Source organism: Oncorhynchus masou, chromosome 30 (genome assembly GCF_036934945.1).
Source record: "Oncorhynchus masou masou isolate Uvic2021 chromosome 30, UVic_Omas_1.1, whole genome shotgun sequence".
Taxonomy (NCBI): domain Eukaryota; kingdom Metazoa; phylum Chordata; class Actinopteri; order Salmoniformes; family Salmonidae; genus Oncorhynchus; species Oncorhynchus masou.
The window spans coordinates 14,338,567-14,359,794 of NC_088241.1; the positions used below are offsets into that span (position 1 = coordinate 14,338,567).

General features: G+C 46.1%; 1 pseudogene; it reads left to right on the forward strand.

The window, feature by feature from the left end:
- LOC135521589 (dihydropyrimidinase-like) overlaps positions 1 to 21,228 on the forward strand; it is a 43,846-nt pseudogene that overhangs the window by 18,654 nt on the left and 3,964 nt on the right.

The window sequence follows — 21,228 nt, forward strand, 5'->3', positions numbered from 1 at the left end:
CCAAGCCATGCAAAACTAACCCTGTCCAAGCCATTCAAAACTAACCCTGTCCAAGCCATGCAAAACTAACCCTGTCCAAGCCATGCTAAACAAACCCTGTCCAAGCCATGCAAAACTAACCCTGTCCAAACCATGCTAAACAAACCCTGTCCAAGTCATGCAAAACTAACCCTGTCCAAGCCATGCCAACGAACCCTGTCCAAGCCATGCAAAATTAACCCTGTCCAAGCCATGCAAAACTAACCCTGTCCAAGCCATGCAAAACTAACCCTGTCCAAGCCATGCAAAACTAACCCTGTCCAAGCCATGCAAAACTAACCCTGTCCAAGCCATGCAAAACTTACCCTGTCCAAGCCATGCAAAACTAACCCTGTCCAAGCCATGCAAAACTAACCCGTCCAAGCCATGCAAAACTAACCCTGTCCAAGCCATGCTAAACAAACCCTGTCCAAGCCATGCAAAACTAACCCTGTCCAAGCCATGCAAAACTAACCCTGTCCAAGCCATGCTGTCCAAACAAACCCCCTGTCCAAGCCATGCAAAACTAACCCTGTCCAAGCCATGCAAAACTAACCCTGTCCAAGCCATGCAAAACTAACCCTGTCCAAGCCATGCAAAAAACTAAGCCATGCTAAACAAACCCTGTCCAAGTCATGCAAAACTAATCCTGTCCAAGCCATGCACAACGAACCCTGTCCAAGCCATGCAAAATTATCACCATCCAAGCCATGCAAAACTAACCCTGTCCAAGCCATGCAAAACTAACCCTGTCCAAGCCATGCAAAACTAACCCTGTCCAAGCCATGCAAAACTAACCCTGTCTAAGCCATGTAAAACTAACCCTGTCCAAGCCATGCAAAACTAACCCTGTACAAGCCATGCAAAACTAACCCTGTCCAAGCCATGCAAAACTAACCCTGTCCAAGCCATGCAAAACTAAGCCTGTCCAAGCCATGCAAAACTAACCCTGTCTAAACCATGCAAACCTAACCCTGTCCAAGCCATGCACAACTAATCCTGTCCAAGCCATGTAAAACTAACACCGTCCAAGCCATGCAAAACTAACCCTGTCCAAGCCATGTAAAACTAACCCTGTCAGAGCAATGCAAAACTAACCCTGTCCAAACCATGCACAACTAACCCTGTCCAAGCCATGCTAAACAAACCCTGTCCAAGTCATGCAAAACTAACCCTGTCCAAGCCATGCACAACAAAGTCAGTCCAAGCCATGCAAAATGATCACGGTCCAAGCCATGTAAAACTAACCCTGTCCAAGCCATGCAAAACTAACCCTGTACAAGCCATGCAAAACTAACCAAGTCCAAGCCATGCACAACTAACCCTGTCCAAGCCATGCAAAACTAACCCTGTCCAAGCCATGCACAACTAACCCTGTCCAAGCCATGCAAAACTAACCCTGTCCAAGCCATGCAAGACTAAGCCTGTCCAAGCCATGCAAAACTAACCCTGTCTAAGTCATGTTAAACTAACCCTGTCCAAGCCATTTAAAACTAACCCTGTCCAAGCCATGTAAAACTAACCCTGTCCAAGCCATGTAAAACTAACCCTGTCCAAGCCATGCAAAACTAACCCCGTCCAAGCCATGCACAACTTACCCTGTCCAAGCCATGCAAAACTAACCCTGTCCGAGCCATGCAAAACTAACCCCGTCCAAGCCATGCAAAACTAACCCTGTCTAAGTCATGTTAAACTAACCCTGTCCAAGCCATTTAAAACTAACCCTGTCCAAGCCATGTAAAACTAACCCTGTCCAAGCCATGTAAAACTAACTCTGTCTAAGCCATGCAAAACTAACCCTGTCCAAGCCATGCACAACTTACCCTGTCCAAGCCATGCAAAACTAACCCTGTCCATGCCATGCACAACTTACCCTGTCCGAGCCATGTAAAACTAACCCTGTCGAAGCCATGTAAAACTAACCTTGTCCATGCCATGCTAAACAAACCCTGTCCAAGTCATGCAAAACTAAACCTGTCCATGCCATGCTAAACAAACCCTGTCCAAGTCATGCAAAACTAACCCTGTCCAAGCCATGCAAAACTAACCCTGTCCAAGCCATGCAAAACTAACCCTATCTAAGCCATGCAAAACCAACCCTGTACAAGCCATGCAAAAGGATCTCCGTCCAAGCCATGCAAAATGAACACCGTCCAAGCCATGCAAAACTAACCCTGTCCAAGCCATGCAAAAAACCCTGTCCAAACAAAACAAACCCTGTCCAAGCCATGCAAAAAAACCCTGTCCAAGCCATGTAAACAAAGCCATGCAAAACTAACCCTGTCCAAGCCATGCACAACGAACCCTGTCCAAGCCATGCAAAATTATCACCGTCCAAGCCATGCAAAACTACCCTGTCCAAGCCATGCTAAACAAACCCTGTCCAAGTCATGCAAAACTAACCCTGTCCAAGCCATGCAAAACTAACCTTGTCCAAGCCATGGAAAATAACCCTGTCCAAACCATGCTAAACAAACCCTGTCCAAGTCATGCAAAACTAACCCTGTCCAAGCCATGCAAAACTAACCCTGTCCAAGCCATGCAAAACTAACCCTGTCTAAATCTTGCAAAACTAACCCTGTCAAGCCATGCAAAACTAACCCTGTCCAAGCCATTTAAAACTAACCCCGTCCAAGCCATGCAAAACTAACCCCGTCCAAGCCATGCTAAACAAACCCTGTCCAAGCCATGCAAAACTAACCCTGTCCAAGCCATGCAAAACTAACCCTGTCCAAGCCATGCAAAACTAACCCTGTCCAAGCCATGGAAAATAACCCTGTCCAAGCCATGCAAAACTAACCCTGTCTAAATCTTGCAAAACTAACCCTGTCCAAGCCATTTAAAACTAACCCCGTCCAAGCCATGCAAAACTAACCCTGTCCAAGCCATGGAAAATAACCCTGTCCAAGCCATGCAAAACTAACCCTGTCTAAATCTTGCAAAACTAACCCTGTCCAAGCCATTTAAAACTAACCCCGTCCAAGCCATGCAAAACTAACCCCGTCCAAGCCATGCTAAACAAACCCTGTCCAAGCCATGCAAAACTAACCCTGTCCAAGCCATGCAAAACTAACCCTGTCCAAGCCATTTAAAACTAACCCCGTCCAAGCCATGCAAAACTAACCCTGTCCAAGCCATGCAAAACTAACCCTGTCCAAGCCATGCAAAACTAACCCTGTCCAAGCCATGCAAAACTAACCCTGTCCAAACCATGCAAAACTAACCCTGTCCAAGCCATGCAAAACTAACCCTGTCCAAGCCATGCTAAACAAACCCTGTCCAAGTCATGCAAAACTAACCCTGTCCAAGCCATGCAAAACTAACCCTGTCCAAGCCATGCAAAACTAACCCTGTCCAAGCCATGCAAAACTAACCCTGTACAAGCCATGCAAAAGGATCCCCGTCCAAGCCATGCAAAATGAACACCGTCCAAGCCATGCAAAACTAACCCTGTCCAAGCCATGCAAAACTAACCCTGTCCAAGCCATTTAAAACTAACCCCGTCCAAGCCATGCAAAACTAACCCCGTCCAAGCCATGCTAAACAAACCCTGTCCAAGCCATGCAAAACTAACCCTGTCCAAGCCATGCTAAACAAACCCTGTCCAAGTCATGCAAAACTAATCCTGTCCAAGCCATGCACAACGAACCCTGTCCAAGCCATGCAAAATTATCACCATCCAAGCCATGCAAAACTAACCCTGTCCAAGCCATGCAAAACTAACCCTGTCCAAGCCATGCAAAACTAAGCCTGTCCAAGCCATGCAAAACTAACCCTGTCTAAGTCATGTAAAACTAACCCTGTCCAAGCCATGCAAAACTAACCCTGTCCAAGCCATGTAAAACTAACTCCGTCCAAGCCATGCAAAACTACCCTGTCCAAGCCATGCTAAACAAACCCTGTCCAAGTCATGCAAAACTAACCCTGTCCAAGCCATGCAAAACTAACCCCGTCCAAGCCATGCTAAACAAACCCTGTCCAAGCCATGCAAAACTAACCCTGTCCAAGCCATGCAAAACTAACCCTGTCCAAGCCATGCAAAACTAACCCTGTCGAAGCCATGCAAAACTAACCCTGTCCAAGCCATGCTAAACAAACCCTGTCCAAGTCATGCAAAACTAACCCTGTCCAAGCCATGCAAAACTAACCCTGTCCAAGCCATGCAAAACTAACCCTATCTAAGCCATGCAAAACCAACCCTGTACAAGCCATGCAAAAGGATCCCCGTCCAAGCCATGCAAAATGAACACCGTCCAGGCCATGCAAAACTAACCCTGTCCAAGCCATGCAAAACTAACCCTGTCCAAGCCATTTAAAACTAACCCTGTCCAAGCCATGCAAAACTAACGTCCAAGCCATGCTAAACAAACCCTGTCCAAGCCATGCAAAACTAACCCTGTCCAAGCCATGCTAAACAAACCCTGTCCAAGTCATGCAAAACTAACCCTGTCCAAGCCATGCAAACTAACCCTGTCCAAGCCATGCAAAATTATCACCATCCAAGCCATGCAAAACTAACCCTGTCCAAGCCATGCAAAACTAACCCTGTCCAAGCCATGCAAAACTAAGCCTGTCCAAGCCATGCAAAACTAACCCTGTCCAAGTCATGTAAAACTAACCCTGTCCAAGCCATGCAAAACTAACCCTGTACAAGCCATGCAAAACTAACCCTGTCCAAGCCATGCACAACTAAAACTAACCCTGTCCAAGCCATGCAAAACTAACCCTGTCCAAGCCATGCAAAACTAACCCTGTCCAAGCCATGCAAAAAACCCTGTCCAAGCCACTAAGCCTGTCCAAGCCATGCAAAACTAACCCTGTCCAAGCCATGTTAAACTAACCCTGTCCAACATTTAAAACTAACCCTGTCCAAGCCATGTAAAACTAACCCTGTCCAAGCCATGTAAAACTAACCCTGTCCAAGCCATGCAAAACTAACCCTGTCCAAGTCTGTCCAAGCCATGCACAACTAACCCTGTCCAAAGCCATGCAAAACTAACCCTGTCCAAGCCATGCAAAACTAACCCTGTCCAAGCCATGCAAAACTAACCCTGTCCAAGTCATGTTAAACTAACCCTGTCCAAGCCATTTAAAACTAACCCTGTCCAAGCCATGTAAAACTAACCCTGTCCAAGCCATGTAAAACTAACTCTGCTAAATGCAAAACTAACCCTGTCCAAGCCATGCAAAACTAACCCTGTCCAAGCCATGCAAAACTAACCCTGTCCAAGCCATGCTGTCCAAAAAACCCTGTCCAAGCCATGTAAAACTAACCCTGTCCAAGCCATGCAAAACTAAAATGCAAAACTAACCCTGTCCAAGCCATGCAAAACTAAACCCTGTCCAAGCCATGCTAAACAAACCCTGTCCAAGCCATGCAAAACAAACCCTGTCCAAGTCATGCAAAACTAACCCTGTCCAAGCCATGCAAAACTAACCCTGTCCAAGCCATGCAAAACTAAACCAACCCTGTACAAGCCATGCAAAAGGATCTCCGTCCAAGCCATGCAAAATGAACACCGTCCAAGCCATGCAAAACTAACCCTGTCCAAGCCATGCAAAACTAACCCTGTCCAAGCCATGCAAAACAAACCCTGTCCAAGCCATGCAAAACAAACCCTGTCCAAGCCATGCTAAACAAACCCTGTCCAATTCATGCAAAACTAACCCTGTCCAAGCCATGCACAACGAACCCTGTCCAAGCCATGCAAAATTATCACCGTCCAAGCCATGCAAAACTACCCTGTCCAAGCCATGCTAAACAAACCCTGTCCAAGTCATGCAAAACTAACCCTGTCCAAGCCATGCAAAACTAACCTTGTCCAAGCCATGGAAAATAACCCTGTCCAAACCATGCTAAACAAACCCTGTCCAAGTCATGCAAAACTAACCCTGTCCAAGCCATGCAAAATCCAAGCCATGCAAAACTAACCCTGTCTAAATCTTGCAAAACTAACCCTGTCAAGCCATGCAAAAAAAGCCTAAAACCCTGTCCAAGCCATTTAAAACTAACCCTGTCCAAGCCATGCAAAACTAACCCTGTCCAAGCCATGCTAAAACTAACCCTGTCCAAGCCATGCAAAACTAACCCTGTCGAAGCCATGCAAAACTAACCCTGTCCAAGCCATGCAAAACTAACCCTGTCCAAGCCATGGAAAATAACCCTGTCCAAGCCATGCAAAACTAACCCTGTCTAAATCTTGCAAAACTAACCCTGTCCAAGCCATTTAAAACTAACCCCGTCCAAGCCATGCAAAACTAACCCTGTCCAAGCCATGGAAAATAACCCTGTCCAAGCCATGCAAAACTAACCCTGTCCAAGCCATGCAAAACTAACCCTGTCCAAGCCATGCAAAACTAACCCTGTCCAAGCCATGCAAAACTAACCCCGTCCAAGCCATGCTAAACAAACCCTGTCCAAGCCATGCAAAACATGCAAAACCCTGTCCAAGCCATGCAAAACTAACCCTGTCCAAGCCATACAAAACTAACCCCGTCCAAGCCATGCAAAACTAACCCTGTCCAAGCCATGAAAAACTAACCCCGTCCAATTCATGCAAAACTAACCCTGTCCAAGCCATGCAAAACTAACCCTGTCCAAGCCATGCAAGCCCAACCCTGTCCAATCCATGCAAAACTAACCCTGTCCAAACCATGCTAAACAAACCCTGTCCAAGTCATGCAAAACTAACCCTGTCCAAGCCAAAACTAACCCTGTCCAAGTCATGCAAAACTAACCCTGTCCAAGCCATGCAAAACTAACCCTGTCCAAGCCATGCAAAACCAACCCTGTCCAAGCCATGCAAAAAAACCCTGTCCAAGCCATGCAAAACTAACCCTGTCCAAGCCATGCAAAACTAACCCTGTCCAAGCCATGCAAAACTAACCCTGTCCAAGCCATATTTAAAACTAACCCTGTCCAAGCCATGCAAAACTAACCCCGTCCAAGCCATGCTAAACAAACCCTGTCCAAGCCATGCAAAACTAACCCTGTCCAAGCCATGCTAAACAAACCCTGTCCAAGCCATGCAAAACTAACCCTGTCCAAGCCATGCAAAACTAACCCTGTCTAAATCTTGCAAAACTAACCCTGTCAAGCCATGCAAAACTAACCCTGTCCAAGCCATGCAAAACTAACCCTGTCCAAGCCATGCAAAACTAACCCTGTCCAAGCCATGCAAAACAAACCCTGTCCAAGCCATGCAAAACTAACCCTGTCCAAGCCATGCAAAACTAACCCTGTCCAAGCCATGCAAAACTAACCCTGTCCAAGCCATGCAAAACTAACCCTGTCCAAGCCATGCAAAACTAACCCTGTCCAAGCCATGCAAAACTAACCCTGTCAAAGCCATGCAAAATGAACACCGTCCAAGCCATGCAAAACTAACCCTGTCAGAGCAATGCAAAACTAACCCTGTCCAAGCCATGCAAAACTAACCCTGTCCAAGCCATGCAAAACTAACCCTGTCCAAGCCATGCTAAACAAACCCTGTCCAAGCCATGCAAAACTAACCCTGTCCAAGCCATGCAAAACAAACCCTGTCCAAGTCATGCAAAACTAACCCCCTGTCCAAGCCATGCAAAACTAACCCTCCAAGCCCTGTCCAAGCCATGCAAAATGCAAATCACCCTGTCCAAGCCATGCAAAACTAAACCAGTCCAAGCCATGCAAAACTAACCCTGTCCAAGCCATGCAAAACTAACCCTGTCAAAGTCATGCAAAACTAACCCTGTCCAAGCCATGCAAAACTAACCCTGTCCAAGCCATGCAAAACTAACCCTGTCCAAGCCACCCTGTCCAAGCCATGTCCAAACATGCAAAACCCTGTCCAAGCCATGCAAAACTAACCCTGTCCAAAACTAACCCTGTCCAAGCCATGCAAAACTAACCCTGTCCAAGCCATGCAAAACTAACCCTGTCCAAGCCATGCAAAACTAACCCTGTCCAAGCCATGCTAAAACATGCAAAACCCTGTCCAAGCCATGCAAAACTAACCCTGTCCAAGCCATGCAAAACTAACCCTGTCCAAGCCATGCTAAACTAACCCTGTCCAAGCCATGCAAAACTAACCCTGTCCAAGCCATGCAAAACTAACCCTGTCCAAGCCATGCAAAACTAACCCTGTCCAAGCCATGCAAAACTAACCCTGTCCAAGCCATGCAAAACAAACCCTGTCCAAGCCATGCAAAACTAACCCTGTCCAAGCCATGCAAAACTAACCCTGTCCAAGCCATGCAAAACTAACCCTGTCAAGCCATGCAAAACCAAACAAGCCATGCAAAAACCCTGTCCAAGCCATGCAAAATGAACACCTGTCCAAGCCATGCAAAACTAACCCTGTCCAAGCCATGCAAAAAACCCTGTCCAAGCCATTAAAACTAACCCTGTCCAAGCCATGCAAAACTAACCCTGTCCAAGCCATGCAAAACAAACCCTGTCCAAGCCATGCAAAACTAACCCTGTCCAAGCCATGCTAAACAAACCCTGTCCAAGTCATGCAAAACTAACCCTGTCCAAGCCATGCAAAACTAACCCTGTCCAAGCCATGCAAAATTATCACCTGTCCAAGCCATGCAAAAAACTAACCCTGTCCAAGCCATGCAAAATGCAAAACTAACCCTGTCCAAGCCATGCAAAACTAACCCTGTCCAAGCCATTCAAAACTAACCCTGTCCAAGCCATGCAAAACTAACCCTGTCCAAGCCATGTAAAACTAACCCTGTCCAAGCCATGCAAAACTAACCCTGTCCAAGCCATGCTAAAAAACTAACCCTGTCCAAGTCATGCAAAACTAACCCTGTCCAAGCCATGCAAAACTAACCCTGTCCAAGCCATGAAAAATAACCCTGTCCAAGCCATGCAAAACTAACCCTGTCCAAGCCATGCAAAACTAACCCTGTCCAAGCCATGCAAAACTAACCCTGTCCAAGCCATGCAAAACTAACCCTGTCCAAGCCATGCAAAACTAACCCTGTATAAGCCATGCAAAACTAATACTGTCGAAGCCATGCAAAACTAACCCTGTCCAAGCCATGCAAAACTAACCCTGTCCAAGCCATGCAAAACTAACCCTGTCCAAGCCATGCAAAACTAACCCTGTCCAAGCCATGTAAAACTAACCCTGTCCAAGCCATGCAAAACTAACCCTGTCCAAGCCATGCAAAACTAACCTTGTCCAAGCCATGCAAAACTAACCCTGTCCAAACCATGCAAAACTAACCCTGTCCAAACCATGCTAAACAAACCCTGTCCAAGCCATGCAAAACTAACCCTGTCCAAGCCATGCAAAACTAACCCTGTCCAAGCCATGCAAAACTAACCCTGTCTAAACCATGCAAAACTAACCCTGTCCAAGCCATGCAAAACTAACCCTGTCCAAGCCATGCAAAACTAACCCTGTCCAAGCCATGCAAAACTAACCCTGTCCAAGCCATGTAAAACTAACCCCGTCCAAGCCATGCAAAACTAACCCTGTCCAAGCCATGCTAAACAAACCCTGTCCAAGCCATGCAAAACTAACCCTGTCCAAGCCATGCAAAACTAACCCTGTCCAAGCCATGCAAAACTAACCCTGTCCAAGCCATGCAAAACTAACCCTGTCCAAGCCATGCAAAACTAACCCCGTCCAAGCCATGCAAAACTAACCCTGTCCAAGCCATGCAAAACAAACCCTGTCCAAGCCATGCAAAACTAACCCTGTCCAAGCCATGCAAAACTAACCCTGTCCAAGCCATGCAAAACTAATCCTGTCCAAGCCATGTAAAACTAACCCTGTCCAAGCCATGCACAACTAACCCTGTCCAAGCCATGCTAAACAAACCCTGTCCAAGTCATGCAAAACTAACCCTGTCCAAGCCATGCACAACGAACCCTGTCCAAGCCATGCAAAATGATCACCGTCCAAGCCATGCAAAACTAACCCTGTCCAAGCCATGCAAAACTAACCCTGTCCAAGCCATGCAAAACGTACCCTTGCAAAGCCATGCAAAACTAACCCTGTCCAATGCAAAACTAACCCTGTCCAAGCCATGCAAAACTAACCCTGTCCAAGCCATGCAAAACTAACCCTGTCCAAGCCATGTAAAACTAACTCCTGTCCAAGCCATGCAAAACTAACCCTGTCCAAGCCATGCAAAACTAACCCTGTCCAAGCCATGCTAAACAAACCCTGTCCAAGCCATGCAAAACTAACCCTGTCCAAGCCATGCAAAACTAACCCTGTCCAAGCCATGCAAAACTAACCCTGTCCAAGCCATGCAAAACTAACCCTGTCCAAGCCATGCAAAACTAACCCTGTCCAAGCCATGCAAAACTAACCCTGTCCAAGCCATGCAAAACTAACCCTGTCCAAGTCATGCAAAACTAACCCTGTCCAAGCCATGCAAAACTAACCCTGTCCAAGCCATGCAAAACTAACCCTATCTAAGCCATGCAAAACCAACCCTGTACAAGCCATGCAAAAGGATCCCCGTCCAAGCCATGCAAAATGAACACCGTCCAGGCCATGCAAAATTAACCCTGTCCAAGCCATGCAAAACTAACCCTGTCCAAGCCATTTAAAACTAACCCTGTCCAAGCCATGCAAAACTAACCCCGTCCAAGCCATGCTAAACAAACCCTGTCCAAGCCATGCAAAACTAACCCTGTCCAAGCCATGCTAAACAAACCCTGTCCAAGTCATGCAAAACTAATCCTGTCCAAGCCATGCACAACGAACCCTGTCCAAGCCATGCAAAATTATCACCATCCAAGCCATGCAAAACTAACCCTGTCCAAGCCATGCAAAACTAACCCTGTCCAAGCCATGCAAAACTAAGCCTGTCCAAGCCATGCAAAACTAACCCTGTCTAAGTCATGTAAAACTAACCCTGTCCAAGCCATGCAAAACGAACCCTGTCCAAGCCATGTAAAACTAACTCCGTCCAAGCCATGCAAAACTACCCTGTCCAAGCCATGCTAAACAAACCCTGTCCAAGTCATGCAAAACTAACCCTGTCCAAGCCATGCAAAACTAACCTTGTCCAAGCCATGAAAAATAACCCTGTCCAAACCATGCTAAACAAACCCTGTCCAAGTCATGCAAAACTAACCCTGTCCAAGCCATGCAAAACTAACCCTGTCCAAGCCATGCAAAACTAACCCTGTCCAAGCCATGCAAAACTAACCCTGTCCAAGCCATGCAAAACTAACCCTGTCGAAGCCATGCAAAACTAACCCTGTCCATGCCATGCAAAACTAACCCTGTCCAAGCCATGCACAACTAACCCTGTCCAAGCCATGCAAAACTAACCCTGTCTGAGCCATGTAAAACTAACCCTGTCCAAGCCATGTAAAACTAACCCTGTCCAAGCCATGCAAAACTAACCTTGTCCAAGCCATGCAAAACTAACCTTGTCCAAGCCATGCAAAACTAACCCTGTCCAAACCATGCTAAACAAACCCTGTCCAAGTCATGCAAAACTAACCCTGTCCAAGCCACGCAAAACTAACCCTGTCCAAGCCATGCAAAACTAACCCTGTCTAAACCATGCAAACCTAACCCTGTCCAAGCCATGCACAACTAATCCTGTCCAAGCCATGTAAAACTAACCCCGTCCAATTCATGCAAAACTAACCCTGTCAAAGCCATGTAAAACTAACCCCGTCCAAGCCATGCAAAACTAACCCTGTCCAAGCCATGCTAAACAAACCCTGTCCAAGCCATGTAAAACTAACCATGTCCAAGCCATGTAAAGCTAACCCTGTCCAAGCCATGCAAAACTAACCCCGTCCAAGCCATGCACAACTAACACTGTCCAAGCCATGCAAAACTAACCCCGTCCAAGCCATGCAAAACTAACCCTGTCCAAGCCATGCTAAACAAACCCTGTCAAAGCCATGCAAAACTAACCCTGTCTAAGTCATGTTAAACTAACCCTGTCCGAGCCATGTAAAACTAACCCTGTCCAAGCCATGTAAAACTAACCCTGTCCGAGCCATGCAAAACTAACCCTGTCCAAGCCATGCTAAATAAACCCTGTCCAAGTCATGCAAAACTAACCCTGTCCAAGCCATGCACAACGAACCCTGTCCATGCCATGCAAAATGATCACCATCCAAGCCATGCAAAACTAACCTTGTCCAAGCCATGCAAAATAACCCTGTCCAAACCATGCTAAACAAACCCTGTCCAAGTCATGCAAAACTAACCCTGTCCAAGCCATGCAAAACTAACCCTGTCCAAGCCATGCAAAACTAACCATGTCCAAGCCATGTAAAACTAACCCTGTCCAAGCCATGCAAAACTAACCTTGTCCAAGCCATGCAAAACTAACCCTGTCCAAACCATGCTAAACAAACCCTGTCCAAGTCATGCAAAACTAACCCTGTCCAAGCCATGCAAAACTAACCCTGTCCAAGCCATGTAAAACTAACCCTGTCCAAGCCATGCAAAACTAACCCTGTCTAAGCCATGCGAAACGAACCCTGTCCAAGCCATGCTAAACAAACCCTGTCCAAGTCATGCAAAACTAACCCTGTCCAAGCCATGCTAAACAAACCCTGTCCAAGCCATGCAAAACTAACCCTGTCCAAGCCATGCAAAACTAACCCTGTCCAAGCCATGCTAAACAAACCCTGTCCAAGCCATGCGAAAAACCCTGTCCAAGCCATGCAAAACTAATCCTGTCCAAGCCATGCTAAACAAACCCTGTCCAAGCCATGCAAAACTAACCCTGTCCAAGCCATGCTAAACAAACCCTGTCCAAGCCATGCGAAACGAACCCTGTCCAAGCCATGCAAAACTAACCCTGTCTAAATCTTGCAAAACTAACCCTGTCCAAGCCATTTAAAACTAACCCCGTCCAAGCCATGCAAAACTAACCCCGTCCAAGCCATGCTAAACAAACCCTGTCCAAGCCATGCAAAACTAACCCTGTCCAAGCCATGCAAAACTAACCCTGTCCAAGCCATTTAAAACTAACCCCGTCCAAGCCATGCAAAACTAACCCCGTCCAAGCCATGCTAAACAAACCCTGTCCAAGCCATGCAAAACTAACCCTGTCCAAGCCATGCAAAACTAACCCTGTGCAAAACTAACCCTGTCGAACCCATGCAAAACTAACCCTGTCCAAGCCATGCTAAAAAACCCTGTCCAACCCATGCAAAACTAACCCTGTCCAAAGTCCAATGCTAACCCTGTCCAAGCCATGCAAACCCTGTCCAAATCATGCAAAACTAACCCTGTCCAAGCCATGCAAAACTAACCCTGTCCAAGCCATGCAAAATAACCCTGTCCAAGCCATGCAAAACTAACCCTGTCAAGCCATGCAAAACTAACCCTGTCCAAGCCATTTAAAACTAACCCTGTCCAAGCCATGCAAAACTAACCCCGTCCAAGCATGCAAAATGCGTCCAAATGCTAAACAAACCCTGTCCAAGCCATGCAAAACTAACCCTGTCCAAGCCATGCAAAACTAACCCTGTCCAAGCCATTTAAAACTAACCCCGTCCAAGCCATGCAAAACTAACCCCGTCCAAGCCATGCTAAACAAACCCTGTCCAAGCCATGCAAAACTAACCCTGTCCAAGCCATGCAAAACTAACCCTGTCCAAACCATGCAAAACTAACCCTGTCGAAGCCATGCAAAACTAACCCTGTCCAAGCCATGCAAAACAAACCCTGTCCAAGTCATGCAAAACTAACCCTGTCCAAGCCATGCAAAACTAACCCTGTCCAAGCCATGCAAAACTAACCCTATCTAAGCCATGCAAAACCAACCCTGTACAAGCCATGCAAAAGGATCCCCGTCCAAGCCATGCAAAATGAACACCGTCCAAGCCATGCAAAACTAACCCTGTCCAAGCCATGCAAAACTAACCCTGTCCAAGCCATTTAAAACTAACCCCGTCCAAGCCATGCAAAACTAACCCCGTCCAAGCCATGCTAAACAAACCCTGTCCAAGCCATGCAAAACTAACCCTGTCCAAGCCATGCTAAACAAACCCTGTCCAAGTCATGCAAAACTAATCCTGTCCAAGCCATGCACAACGAACCCTGTCCAAGCCATGCAAAATTATCACCATCCAAGCCATGCAAAACTAACCCTGTCCAAGCCATGCAAAACTAACCCTGTCTAAGTCATGTAAAACTAACCCTGTCCAAGCCATGCAAAACTAACCCTGTCCAAGCCATGCAAAACTAACCCTGTCTAAGTCATGTAAAACTAACCCTGTCCAAGCCATGCAAAACGAACCCTGTCCAAGCCATGTAAAACTAACTCCGTCCAAGCCATGCAAAACTACCCTGTCCAAGCCATGCTAAACAAACCCCGTCCAAGTCATGCAAAACTAACCCTGTCCAAGCCATGCAAAACTAACCTTGTCCAAGCCATGAAAAATAACCCTGTCCAAACCATGCTAAACAAACCCTGTCCAAGTCATGCAAAACTAACCCTGTCCAAGCCATGCAAAACTAACCCTGTCCAAGCCATGCAAAACTAACCCTGTCCAAGCCATGCAAAACTAACCCTGTCCAAGCCATGCAAAACTAACCCTGTCCAAGCCATGCAAAACTAACCCTGTCCAAGCCATGCACAACTAACCCTGTCCAAGCCATGCAAAACTAACCCTGTCCGAGCCATGTAAAACTAACCCTGTCCAAGCCATGTAAAACTAACCCTGTCCAAGCCATGCAAAACTAACCTTGTCCAAGCCATGCAAAACTAACCCTGTCCAAAGCCATGCAAAACTAACCCTGTCCAAACCATGCTAAACAAACCCTGTCCAAGTCATGCAAAACTAACCCTGTCCAAGCCACGCAAAACTAACCCTGTCCAAGCCATGCAAAACTAACCCTGTCTAAACCATGCAAACCTAACCCTGTCCAAGCCATGCACAACTAATCCTGTCCAAGCCATGTAAAACTAACCCCGTCCAATTCATGCAAAACTAACCCTGTCAAAGCCATGCAAAACTAACCCGTCCAAGCCATGCAAAACTAACCCTGTCCAAGCCATGCAAAACTAACCCTGTCCAAGCCATGCAAAACTAACCCTGTCCAAGCCATGTAAAGCTAACCCTGTCCAAGCCATGCAAAACTAACCCCGTCCAAGCCATGCACAACTAACAATGTCCAAGCCATGCAAAACTAACCCCGTCCAAGCCATGCAAAACTAACCCTGTCCAAGCCATGCTAAACAAACCCTGTCCAAGCCATGCAAAACTAACCCTGTCTAAGTCATGTTAAACTAACCCTGTCCGAGCCATGTAAAACTAACCCTGTCCAAGCCATGTAAAACTAACCCTGTCCGAGCCATGCAAAACTAACCCTGTCCAAGCCATGCTAAATAAACCCTGTCCAAGTCATGCAAAACTAACCCTGTCCAAGCCATTCAAAACTAACCCTGTCTAAAACTTGCAAAACTAACCCTGTCCAAGCCATGCAAAACTAACCATGTCCAAGCCATGTAAAACTAACCCTGTCCAAGCCATGCAAAACTAACCTTGTCCAAGCCATGCAAAACTAACCCTGTCCAAACCATGCTAAACAAACCCTGTCCAAGTCATGCAAAACTAACCCTGTCCAAGCCATGCAAAACTAACCCTGTCCAAGCCATGTAAAACTAACCCTGTCCAAGCCATGCAAAACTAACCCTGTCTAAGCCATGCAAAACTAATCCTGTCCAAGCCATGCTAAACAAACCCTGTCCAAGTCATGCAAAACTAACCCTGTCCAAGCCATGCTAAACAAACCCTGTCCAAGCCATGCAAAACTAACCCTGTCCAAGCCATGCTAAACAAACCCTGTCCAAGCCATGCGAAACGAACCCTGTCCAAGCCATGCAAAACTAATCCTGTCCAAGCCATGCTAAACAAACCCTGTCCAAGCCATGCAAAACTAACCCTGTCCAAGCCATGCTAAACAAACCCTGTCCAAGCCATGCGAAACGAACCCTGTCCAAGCCATGCAAAACTAATCCTGTCCAAGCCATGCTAAACAAACCCTGTCCAAGTCATGCAAAACTAACCCTGTCCAAGCCATGCTAAACAAACCCTGTCCAAGTCATGCAAAACTAACCCTGTCCAAGCCATGCAAAACTAACCCTGTCCAAGTCTAGATGATGAAGTTCTACTCTTGGTGATGTAAGATTTGACAGTTGGTTCTGAAATACTTAGTCCCATGAGTGTGTGAAATACCTAACCTGGGCTACAGTTTGTGTTACGAAAGGTACTGGAAAGAAATGTTCCCTTTGGGATTAATAAAGTACCTATATTTCCATCTATCTATGCAGCACAGTATGTGCTTGAACTAGTTGACATTGAAGACACTGCCATGTTTTCAATCTTCACGGATGTGGATAGCTATAGATATCTAGGTGTGCTGTCTTTGAGATTCTTTACCCATGTTGGTAAATAAGGAGCCCACACATTGATTCTATTGCAGCACCAACATAACTATGGGATGTCAAATCACATAATGTCTGACAGTAACATATCACACGTGAGGATGTTATTACTATACATGCTAGTATTACAAAACCCACAGCAAACAGACACACATTTCTTCATCTTTATCTGTCCTGTTCCCTCCATTCATCTCATGTACCTTGTCATGTATGTCATCAAGGTGCATCCTAGAACACAGCCAACATACTCATCATCGGCGTTCATTTGGTCATGTAATTCATATAGGAGTATAAGAGTACCATTTACGTGTCATGGCCTACATGAAGGCACATGGACAGTAGCTCATCTCATTCCTTCATATGAGGTACGTGAACCAAACCAAATGTGTTTTGCACTTTTGCAATCTCATGACACTGGAATTACAGTTCATGGCTTTTATGTTGATAATTTTATAATTGATCATTTTACCCCTCTGCCATTCATTCTTTCTCAAGTTTGAAAATTAAGTCATGTTGCTGAGAATGTTTTTAATGTTGCTGCAATGTGGAAGCAAAGAGCACAATAAATGATTAACTAAGGCGGAAACTATTTGACTTCTCTTATTTTGTTTGTTCCTTGTCAATGTCTGAAGGGGCAAGGTTCATTACAGTAACTGTCCTCTGTTCAAGCTGAACAGGTGGGTCGGTGGTAACCTGAAATGATACTAAAAGCAGTGATCACTCAATACAATATTAGTTACACAAAAAGTCCAAGGATCAACACCAAGTTCCGTTTGATTCAGGTTGAAATGTTCCAGCTCTGGATTGTTAACTTTCTTTTCCAAGGTGCGGTCTGTAGAATAACCACTAGAGAGCAGCAGATGCCCAATCTGAAGTCTTTTTGGTGACAGAAAATATTCAGGAGATGCTCACAATAAATGTATATATGTTTAGAGTGAGTTAACAGACAACTTTCATGTAAACGATTAGCAACTAAACTTCCATAGACTAGTATTTGTAACAAACCCGTTGTCTGTTGGCAAAAAGCCTGTAACGTGTCAGCTTCCTCCTTCAACACTAGCTGAGGAAAACCTGTTTGCGTCACGGTGTAATGTTCTATGCTAATCTGCTCATGCTTGTATAACCTTTTGTAACTATTTCTGTGAATATTTCACAAAAGTTTATCTGTGTCACACAGACAGTTTCTTTTATCTGCCATTTAGGAGGCATTTTTTAAACTGACCTTCTCTCACTTGGCAGGGGGCCAAGTAGATGCTGTCCCTGGGCATCACAGGTCCGGAGGGTCATGAGTTGTGTTGTCCTGAGGAGGTGGAGGCTGAGGCCACCCAGAGAGCCGTCACCATTGCTGTCAACTGCCCGCTCTATGTGGTCCACGTCATGTGCAAGTCTGCCGCTAAGGTGGTGTCCAACGCACGCAGGAATGGGGAGGGGGCCTGACACTGCCTGCTGGAAGGAACTGTGGGTGGGAAAGAATGACAGAGAGAGAGACAGACAGACAGACAGACAGACAGACAGACAGACAGACAGAGAGACAGACAGAGAGACAGACAGACAGACAGACAGACAGACAGACAGACAGACAGACAGACAGACAGACAGACAGAGTGAGAGACAGAGAGACAGACAGACAGACAGACAGACAGACAGACAGACAGACAGAATGAGAGACAGAATGAGAGAGTGAGAGAGTAAAAGAGAGGCTCAACATGACATGGATGGTGTTCTGTTATGTTATGTATGCATGGTTTTAGAGATCTTTGTGCCCCAACAGGCCGTGCGGTGTTTGGAGAGCCCATAGCAGCAGGACTGCAGGACTGGGTACAGATGGCACCCACTGCTGGCACAAAGACTGGGCCCACGCTGCCAAGTTCATCATGGGCCCACCTCTGAGGCCTGACCCCAGCACCACGGGACACCTTATGGACCTACTGGCAAAGTATGTGGAGCCTTAAACAATATCAACCTGCTCTCACTGTCCCTCTTCTGCCCTTTTCACTGAGTAAAGCATATTAGGTTACACCTTCCATGCACCCTATGTCACATAAGTGCTCCATAACACTGTCACAATGACATTACAGATGTTATAAGCAGTCATGACTAGTGCTATCAGCGTATGACCCCAACAGTCATGACTGTTGAAACATACATCTCATAATATATGTCAGAGTGGAGTGTATGTAACACAGTGTTACCAACCAGCCAGGAACACAGGAACTGGGAAGGTGGACAACAGTGGAAAACACAGTGGAATCTTTGAAAAAGAAAGGAAAGTGAGGTGAAACTTCATATTGTCGGTGCAATAGAAATGAATGACAGGCAGTAAAGATGGCTGCCTTACCGTTTAGTGATGTAGATGCTTCTGTTTCATTCTTCCAGTGATGACCTCAGTGTGACTGGGACAGACAACTGCACATTCTCTGTGTGTCAGAAGGCCCTGGACTCCCAACGGAGTCAACGGAGTGGAGGACAGGATGTCTGTCATTTGTGAGAAGGGCGTTGTCAGTTAGGCCTCTCATTCTGCATATATCATATCATTCTTTATTATACACACCATAGGCTAGTTTCCCAGACAGATTAAGCCTATGGTCCTAAACCAAAAAGCATACTCATGGAGATTCTCCTTTGAAAGTTATTTTGTTGTTCAGGACTTGGCTTAGTCTGTTTCAAGGATACAGGTCCTTCAAAAATGAGTGGTACTATTTTCAGACGGTTGACTACGTTCTCTAGCAGGAGTTTAAAGGTGCCAAGTGACATTTCTGCTGTGAGAAGAGAAGATGCTAATTTATATTATGCAATGTATTATGTGCATCAAGGAGGTTATCATCTGTCAGAATCAATCCACACTGTCATAGTGGATGTAGCAGCAGGCTAGCTTTCTTTCTGTCCTCTTTCATTTTTCTTCCTCCCTTACTTATTTCTGTCCTTCTCTCAGAAAATGCTTAGTCGGTTGACCCAGAGGCCATTGCAAAGGTTAACATTGTAGAACGCTGGCAAAAAATGAATGGTCAGGACGTGAGCTGGGTGGGCATTCTATTGTTGTGTGTCTAGTTTGGCGTTTCTATGTATGGCCTGATATGGTTCTCAATCAGAGGCATATACCATATTTAGGTAGCTTGTTTTGTATTGGGGTTTGTGGGTGGTTGTTTACTGTCTTTGTGTTCTCTGCACCAGATAGTATTGTTTTGGGTTTGCCACATTTGTTGTTTTGTAATTGTGTTCATGTTTAGTTTCTCGTATTAAAAACCATTAACTCTAACCACGCTGCATTTTGGTTCTCCTCTCCTTCGACGGAAGAAAACAGTACAGAACCACCCACCACAAAAGGACCAAGTGGCGTGGTAACAGCAGCAGGAGAGGCAGCAGCAGCAGCATCAGCAGCAGCAGCAGAAGGAGAGGCAGCAGCAGCAGCATCAGCAGCAGCAGCAGAAGGAGAGGCAGCAGCAGCAGCATCAGCAGCAGCAGCAGAAGGAGAGGCAGCACTATTTTGAGAAATGGACTTGGGAGGAGATCCTAGACGGGAAAGGATCCTGGGCACAGCCAGGAGATTATCGCCGCCCCAAAGAATCAAATCAAATCATATTTTATTTGTCACATACACATGGTTAGCAGATGTAAATGCGAGTGTAGCGAAATGCTTGTGCTTCTAGTTCCGACAATGCAGTAATAACCAACAAGTAATCTAACTAACAATTCCAAAACTAATTTCTTATACACAGTGTAAGGGGATAAAGAATATGTACATTAAGATATGAATGAATGATGGTGCAGAGCAGCATAGGCAAGATACAGTAGATGGTATCGAGTACAGTATATACATATGAGATGAGTATGTAAACAGAGTGGCATAGTTAAAGTGGCTAGTGATACATGTATTACATAAAGATGCAGTAGATGATATAGAGTACAGTATATACGTATACATCTGAGATGAATAATGTAGGGTATGTAAACATTATATTAGGTAGCATTGTTTAAAGTGGCTAGTGATATATTTTACATCATTTCCCATCAATTCCCATTATTTAAGTGGCTGGAGTTGAGTCAGTGTGTTGGCAGCAGCCACTCAATGTTAATGGTTGCTGTTTAACAGTCTGATGGCCTTGAGATTGAAGCTGTTTTTCAGTCTCTCGGTCCCAGCTTTGATGCACCTGTACTGACCTCGCCTTCTGGATGATAGCGGGGTGAACAGGCAGTGGCTCGGGTGGGTGTTGTCCTTGATGATCTTTATGGCCTTCCTGTAACATCGGGTGGTGTAGGTGTCCTGGAGGGCAGGTAGTTTGCCCCCGGTGGTGCGTTGTGCAGACCTCACTACCCTCTGGAGAGCCTTACGGTTGTGGGCGGAGCAGTTGCCGTACCAGGCGGTGATACAGCCCGCCAGGATGCTCTCGATTGTGCATCTGTAGAAGTTTGTGAGTGCTTTTGGTGACAAGCCAAATTTCTTCAGCCTCCTGAGGTTGAAGAGGCGCTGCTGCACCTTCTTCACGATGCTGTCTGTGTGAGTGGACCAATTCAGTTTGTCTGTGATGTGTATGCCGAGGAACTTAAAACTTACTACCCTCTCCACTACTGTTCTATCGATGTGGATAGGGGGGTGTTCCCTCTGCTGTTTCCTGAAGTCCACAATCATCTCCTTAGTTTTGTTGACGTTGAGTGTGAAGTTATTGTCCTGACACCACACTCCGAGGGCCCTCACCTCCTCCCTGTAGGCCGTCTCGTCGTTGTTGGTAATCAAGCCTACCACTGTTGTGTCGTCCGCAAACTTGATGATTGAGTTGGAGGCGTGCGTGTCCGGGCAGTCGTGGGTGAACAGGGAGTACAGGAGAG